Raw genomic sequence first — 8,227 nt, 5'->3', positions numbered from 1 at the left:
AACCATTCCCTTTCCTCGTGCCTTTTTAGGAATTCCCAAACTGAGATGATACCATCTCACATTTCAACAGGACTACTGCATTTAACTGGACAGGATCTCTGCTTCAAGGTCTGTTCTCCCTGGAGTCCGCTGCTGACCATCCTGTAAGTTAGCCTAGGCCACCCACAGGGGACGCTGCTCTGATCTCAACCTCAGATGCACTGACCCATTATCTCCACCTAGCATTCCTGCCTCCCATCCTCTTTACTTACCTCTCTGTAAAAGGCAGAGAAGTACTTCCTTTTTGAGTGTCCAGCCTTTTTTTTTTTTTTTTGTGAAACTGTGGGCACCACAGCAGCAAAGCTGGGGCAACGTCTGTTTTAGACCTTTTTATTGCTTGCAGATACGTGTGGATTGCCACATCACGACTCTTCCCATGGCACCAAATTACACTGGAGCCCTCGGCTGATAAGTTACGTTTCTCAAGACTCTCGGGCAAAATATTCGTTGAATCTTTTTTTGTCCAGGTTATAAACATTTCTGAAAGGTCTTTGCAAAAACTTGTTTTTAAATATCGTATCAGCTTGGCTACGCTTTTGAAAACTGTAATATTTACAGAAATCCATTGGTAAATCATCCTCCTAAGGTGAACAGTCGCCCCTAATTTGTACATGCGACTTCAAGTGGAGTGTTCTTCGGTGGGTTCTGAACCCATGCCATGTTCCCCCCAATTGCATGGACCAGAGAAGACCCTTTTCCTTTTGCAGGGTTGAGCAAATAAGAAGTCAAAATGAGGCCTTGGCCTCAGCGCTTCTGAGACAGAAGCTCCCACTCTGTGGGCAGAGGCAGGAATATTTAGGAAGAAGAGAATTGTAATTCCTTTCTTACCTACCTGTATTGATTTTCTTGGCCCAAATGGATACTGCATTTGAAAACTGCATATGACGACTAGCAACCAATTTAATGTTAATCGTTCAGGAGAGAACCTCCGTGCCTTTCACCAACTTCTTCAACTTTGCATTCCCACCCTTCTTTTGTTATGTCCAATTTTATTCCCTAAGTTCAAAGTTCCTTGTTCTTGGGGAAGAGGCTTCTACTGCCTATCCACATCTGGGTCTCCTCCCCTTCCTGGACACAGGATGACATTTCCCCACCGGCTGGTCAGGCCACGGGGCTGGTCCCGGCCAATCGGCTGTGAGAGTGAGGAAGTCACTCCTGGACCCCGGTGTATGACTGCTGGGGCAAGCACGTCCCTGAGTAAGAAGGCAAAGTGCTGTGGGTGGTGCAGCCACAGCATAGCTGAGTCACCTGATGGAGAATGATGGTCTTGGAGGGTTGCCGGGACCTGCAGGGGACTTTGCCTGCCCAAGAAATACAATTTGATCCTATTTAGTCATTGAAGTTTTGGAGTTGTTCATTGCCACAGCCCCCTGCTTCCCAAAGTATGGCCCCTAAGCAGCACAGGACATGTGCTGGGAACCTGTGAGCAACGCAGCCTTGGGCACCACCCAGTCCTACCAAATCAGACCCCCTGCAAGTGGGACTCCGGGTCTGCATCTGAACGATCCCTCCAGGTGGCCGTGATGCAGGCTGGCATTTGAGGGCCACGGGTCAGGCCCATCCTGGCTAACGTGGCCCTCAATTACAAACTCCCCCCTGGCAAAGTGGGAGTCCTTTAAGCGAGTCCTAGCAAAAGGACACAAATCATTTTCTGAGCATCTTCATTAATTATTCTTTCTCACGGTGATGAAATAATCCAATGATTGCCCCCCGGTCTTAGGGCCTCAAAACCACAAGAGGATCTATAAGCCTTCCAGATCACTCTTTCTACTTTGAACACCGTCGTTACAGGACCGTGTTTAATGAACACATAAAAGAAAGTGGAAAAAAGCTTGAGGCTACAGAGAGAAGAAAGAAAATTATCTTTATTTTTCCAGGCACAGCCACTGGCTGGGGGCTGGGCTGATCTGCTGAGATTATGATGCAGCAGCAGAAATTAGTGTGAGGTGTGGCTGGGGCAGGAGGAATGCCAGATATAACCGGTTTCCCTGGAAGCCTCCCCAGCCCGGGAGCCGGCAGGATGAAATGTGTTTTTCCATTTTTCCCCCAAGTTCCTCTCCCTTCCTTCGCTATCCAATAGACTCCCTGCAAGCAAGTGAAACCTCTGGCCTTATTTCTTCTATGACTCCTGTCTTCCCACCCGAAATGCATCTCCCTGGGGACACTCCAAGATAAGCCAATGAAACAAACATGAGCTCTGGTGCCTTCAGCAAATCTCTAAACCTAACAATGAACTTGGCAATTTTAGACAAATCCTTTCTATCAGTGGAAAAAAATGCCTATTTACATGGAGCATTTCCATTCAGATCTAATTCTAAGTGTTTTTGTTCTGTCTTCTTTTTGCTTTGGAAAACTCCAACCACACAGAGAAGTTAAAATAAAAGTATAAGGAGGGAGTGACATCAGCAAGGTGGCCAAATAAGATGTCCCTCATTGTACCAATTTGGCATCCATCCACGGACACCTTTTGATAGGACTCACTTAAAAGACTCCCACTTTGTCAGGAGGAAGAGAGAGTCTTTGTGGGAGAAGACTCCCACTTTGTCAGGCTCTGTAATCGAGAGCCGCGTTGGCCAGGATGGGGCAGACGAGTGGTCCTCAAATGCCAGCCTGCATCACGATGCCGCCGTGGGAGCTGTGGGGCCACGCTTTGAGTAGCAAGGATAGAAAAGTGACCCTCCTGGGGCGCCTGGGTGGCTCCGTCGGTTAAGCGTCCGACTTCAGCTCAGGTCATGATCTCGCAGTCCGTGAGTTCGAGCCCCGCGTCGGGCTCTGGGCTGACGGCTCAGAGCCTGGAGCCCGTTTCGGATTCTGTGTCTCCCTCTCTCTCTGCCCCTCCCCCACTCACATTCTATGTCTCTCTCAAAAATAAATAAGAAATTATTTTTATTTTTTTAATATTTATTTATGTTGAGAGAGAGAAAGAGAGACAGGAGCAGAGAGAGGAAGAGAGAGAATCCCAAGCAGGCCCTGCACTATGAGTGCAAGGAACTCAGTGCAGGGTTCAAACTCATGAACCCCCAGATCATGGCCTGAGCCAAAGTCAGATGTTTAACTGACTGAGCCACCCAGGTGTGCCCCTAAAGTATTTTAGATTAAGGAATGTACATTGTTTTTTTTAGACATAATATTATTGCACACTTAATAGCCTTCACTATAGCATAAACAACTTTTATGTGCCCTGGGAAATAAAAAAAATTCATTTGACTTGCTTATTGCAATATTTGCTTTATTGCAGTGGCCTAGACCCAAACTCGCAATATCTCCGAGGTATCCCATACTGTAAACTGGGAGTTAGCTGCACAGGTTTCATTAGTTTCCCTTTGGACATTTTCGTCCAAAATGTGAGGCTGAACCCTTCATGTCGTATCCCTAAGGGAGGCACTTCATGTCCGTTTTCCTTCTACTGGCAGTGTGTCCTAAGAGTTTGTCACTGGGTCGAGGTGACGGCCCCACCTTCCCGCTGGAAGTTGGAAGTAAAAAAAAAAATGTTAAGGTTAAAAACGCATGCAAACAGACAACCTCATTGCGTATCAAATTGGCAACATTAACCACACAGAGGGAAAAGAGAATTCCCAGCGGTGGTCCCCGCTGAGGAGCTCTGGGAGGGGACAGGGGGTGAGGAGGTGGGCGGGTGGGGGGGTGGGTTGGGGGCTGGTTCAGCTGCCATAGTCAGGCTTCTCCCCTGAACAGGGGGGTGTCTCTCACCCACGCTTCTTACCTTCGCTTACCCGGATCCCCGAGCAGGGCTGCCTTACGATGACGGTGGTATCTACCACCACCCGCACGATAAAGACACCTCCTGTGTAGGAATGCTGGGTACCAGGGACTGTGCTGAACTCTGCAAGGTAAGTATGACTGCCGCCATTTTGTACAGCAGATAAGAGCCTCCATTAACATGGGACCCAGGTGAGCGAAGAAATAAGACTGTTTTCTTGGGATCTCTGGTAGGACGGGGATTATCAACCCAGGCCGTGTGACCCCTAGGCTCACGTGCTTAACTGCTGGGCCCACCGCCACCCTTGTTTCCTAGACGTGACCTTGAAGGTCATACTGCTACCCAAGGCTGCACCAGCTCCTCTCCTCTCCCTGACCGGCTGAGGAAAGCCTCCCGTCACCTGCTATTATTAGGCCTTTCATACCAGGATCAGAATGATGTGTGCCGGAGGTGGGGGAAAGCCCGAAGGGCTGGAAGGGCCAGCTGGGTGTACAATGCTGAAAGGTGAGAGAGAAAAACAGACACAGAAAGCGGGAAGGAACAAGGGGTATGAGAGGGCCCGTGTAGAGAGAAAGTGTGCAAAGCGTTTGAGACGATTAACGAATGGGGAAGATACGGACTTTGGGAGCAGCTGCCCCACTTTGTTGGTTAGACACGGATTTACGTATCTAGAGGTACGTATTTAGAGACAGGAAGATGGGAAGGAGGCCTTTAAGTTCTGGAACTTCCTTTGCTGCGTCGTCAAGCGAAGGCAATAAAGACATTAATTGCTTGTCAGGTATTATTGGCTACGCAAGAACCATCGGATGTTTCTTTGGAAGGCAGCTACGCTCACCGCTCTACCACCGACGCCCGTCTGATGTTTCTTTGAACGCCGCCCCGCGCGTAACTGGACTCCATGGCCGGGCTGTGTACTCATCACACAGGCGTCTCCAGGAGCGGCTCCGGAAGCTGGCCAGGAACGTAAGCGAGGCTCTATGGACTGGACCTGGGGGGTGCAGACTCCAGACCACATTGTGCTTTGCCTTTTTTTTTTTCTTTTTTTAATTTTTTTTTTTTTTTTTGCCTCTTTTTTTCTGATATTGATTGTCGTCGCGGGATCTTCCTTTACGTCCTCGGCCCTCCTCCCTGAAAATGAGTCTTTTCATGACTCGTTAAATGGACCCCTGTCGAGTTTCCCAGAACCCAATCAGACACAGCCCGAGTCAAGCCGAAATTCTTAACACCGCCTAACGCAAGCCAAGATAGCAGATACGTTTCTTCTGCAGCGTAAGACTGTTTAGTGCACTAACGACGAGATTCTTTTTTTTTTTTTAATTTTTTTTAACGTTTATTTATTTTTGAGACAGAGACAGAGCAGGAACGGGGGAGGGGCAGAGAGAGAGGGAGACACAGAATCGGAAGCAGGCTCCAGGCTCTGAGCCATCAGCCCAGAGCCGGACGCGGGGCTCGAACCCGCGGACCGTGAGATCGTGACCTGAGCTGAAGTCGGAGGCTTAACCAACTGAGCCCCCCAGCCGCCCCAACGACGAGATTCTTAAGGGGTGTCATTTATGTTTTTGCTGAACACTCGCAGCACCTAGTATTAATAATTGTAAGAATACCTTCTCCTACCACCTGCTACCACTGCTCCTGCTGCTATCAGGAGCCAACGATCAAAGCTAAGCACCAAGTGTTCCCTCCCGGGAGCTAGGAACTAAGTGACTCATCACACACAATCGCCCCATATCCCGAGGCCAATGCCACCTTTGCTGTCATTTTGCAAACGAAGCAAATGAGGCCTGAAAAGAGCCAGTTTTTCATGGCCACCCAGCTGGTGAGTAGAAGAGAAACCAGGTCATCTATGCTATGCTGTCTAGACTAAGAACCACTGTTACAGTTGAGTCGCGAATGGCACAGGGGTTAGGGACACTGACCACGCACCGCCCTCCGCCATCGCACAGCCCAAAGTCCACATCTAGCTTTGGGCTCCCCCAAAGGAAGCCTTACCGATAGCATAAATAGCACATATCTGGTGTGGTATATGTTTTATATACTGTATACAGTAAAGCAAGCTAGAGAAAAGAAAATGTTATTCAGATAATTATGAGGAGGGGACACGTGGGTGGCTCAGTCAGTTAAGTTCCAACTCCTGGGATTGGCTCAGATCATGATCTCACGGTTCGTGGGTTCAAGCCTTGTGTCGGGCCCTGTGCTGACAGCTCAGAGCCTGGAGCCTGCTTCCCATTCTGTGTCTCCCTCTCTCTCTGCCCCTCCCTGACTCACGCTCTCTCTCTCTCTCTCTCAAAAATAAAATAAACATTAAAAAAAATTTCTTAATCATTTAAAAACTAAAAAAATCATAAGGAGGAGAAAATATATTTGTAGTACTGGTGTATTTATCTAAAAAATCCGTGTTGTTGAAAGGTTGACTGTAACATCCTCCTCCCCGAACCCGAAGGGAATGGCTATCGTGCTTCCAGACTACGTGCCTTTGCACATTTGCTCAGCGTCTATGAAAACCAGGGCTGTGTTTCTGGGCACGGTGATCTGGAAGGTTTCTAGGCCTTCGGAGTCTGTTGCCTGAGGGCTCCTGACTGGTGTGGCTGGGCTTTCTCTTTCCTCTCAAGTGGCTCTGTACTTGAACTTGTACCCAGACTCCCACCACTGACCTGATTCCCTCTCACCCCACACTCCAGAGGCAAGATTCCCTTATACACCTCAGCCCTCCTCAGCGGAACTAAAACCAGCACATAGCTCTCTGGGCTCGAACAGTTTCAACACATGAGAAACAGAAGTTTATAAATATAACTTCAACTTCTTTGCATTGTTATTTTTGTTGTTTTTTAAATATTATTGTTTTTATTATTATTTTTTTAATGTTTATTTTTTGAGAGAGAGAGAGAGAGAGCGTGCTCACAAGGAGGGGCTTGGGGGCAGAGGGAGAGGGAGACAAGGAATCCGAAGCAGGCTCCAGGCTCCGAGCTGTCAGCACAGAGCCTGATGTAGGGCTCGAACTCACAAACCATGAGATCATGACCTGAGCTGAAGTCGGCTGCTTAACCGACAGAGCCACCCAGGCGTCCCCCAATTTCTTTGCATTGAAACGCCAAAGTCTGTTTATTAATCTGATACTTGGAATTCAGAGTATCTTTTCCCTGTTTAAAAAAATCTGAAATACAGTGGTTAGGGTCCCATAGGCTCGCAGCCCGTGTAAGACTAATAAGGCCATAGTTAGTTAAAACAATGCTCGTTTACAATAAAGAGTACAGGACAAACACCTGTCACAACACTAATTAAAAAACTGGAAACAGATGTAAGAAAATTTTCATTTATTAAAATCTGTAGCCTTGGGGAAAAGCATGTTTAGAGAACAATGAAAACACAGATGGAAGACTTTGGAGATTCCAAAGGAGACTTCTAGATCCTTCGAAGAACTTGGGAGGTCGAGGGTCACAGGTTCTTGTAACATCTAATTATATTTTAAGGGGGGGAGAAAACGTCCTCCTTTGATACAGGTTTGTCTCCAGCTCTGACTCTCGTCAAAAATACCAAGGGCTTTTCCTAAATTGTGTATTCACATGTGGAATGAAAAGAGGCCGAAGAGATTTTTCTTGAGGAAACTGAGGAAAAAGAAGAGGAGAAGGGTGGTGGAGGGGAGAAAGAGCTGTGTAGGGCTGCTTGACAAAAACGGACCTGAGCTACATGTGCCTGTGTGTGCAGAGTCCCGGGAAGGGAAGACAGAGCGATCGGTGAAAGATGGGGTCTGGCGTTCCCAGCCTAACACCTCGCACCCCACCAGTCCCAAACTGCTTGAGTGCCATCTGCACAAAAGGGGTGCGTCTTCTGTGGTCTGGAGCAGAAAAGAAGAGAGACACGGTTCAGTGCGGGGTATGGAAAACAGTGCCCTTCGAGAAAAATTGTAGTATCAGCCAACTGCGGTGGTACAAATACTCCCACCACGGGAGATTCCAAGCAGCAAATGGTTTAACAGCTGGCTCACCAAATTCCTGAATATTGAACAATCCGCTTCCGCAGGCTGGTGCGAGCCAGCTCCAACGCACCGCCGGGTGACACGACTGTCCCCTTACGTGTTCGCATGGTTGCCAGTTCAGGCTCACCTGCTCGGCGTGCACTCGTCTGTTCCGGGCCCGGGACGCTTTCATGAGTTTGCTAGTTGCTTGCTAAAAACTGGCAGGATGTCCATGAAGTCCAGTAAAAGAGTGGATCTCAAAAGCCCATCCGTGGCCTAAGAGCCGCCAGAAATCAGAGGGCAGAGGCTATCTGATTAGTCTAAATGCAAATTCAAGAACGATCACGTAGCTGAGTTCTTGGGGCCACATTAAACTCTCTGATGAATCTTTGCTGTATACGAGCTTTTAGGGTGTCAGAGAGAAAAAGAATCACCAGGGATTTTTCGGGAACAGTTTTAAAATCCTGCAATTGTTCTTAGTAAAATTTGCATGCATCCCCAAAGCAGATGGGAAATGA

This window comes from Panthera leo, chromosome B2, assembly GCF_018350215.1.
Source record: "Panthera leo isolate Ple1 chromosome B2, P.leo_Ple1_pat1.1, whole genome shotgun sequence".
Classification (NCBI taxonomy): domain Eukaryota; kingdom Metazoa; phylum Chordata; class Mammalia; order Carnivora; family Felidae; genus Panthera; species Panthera leo.
Note: the sequence above shows the minus strand (reverse complement) of the source record.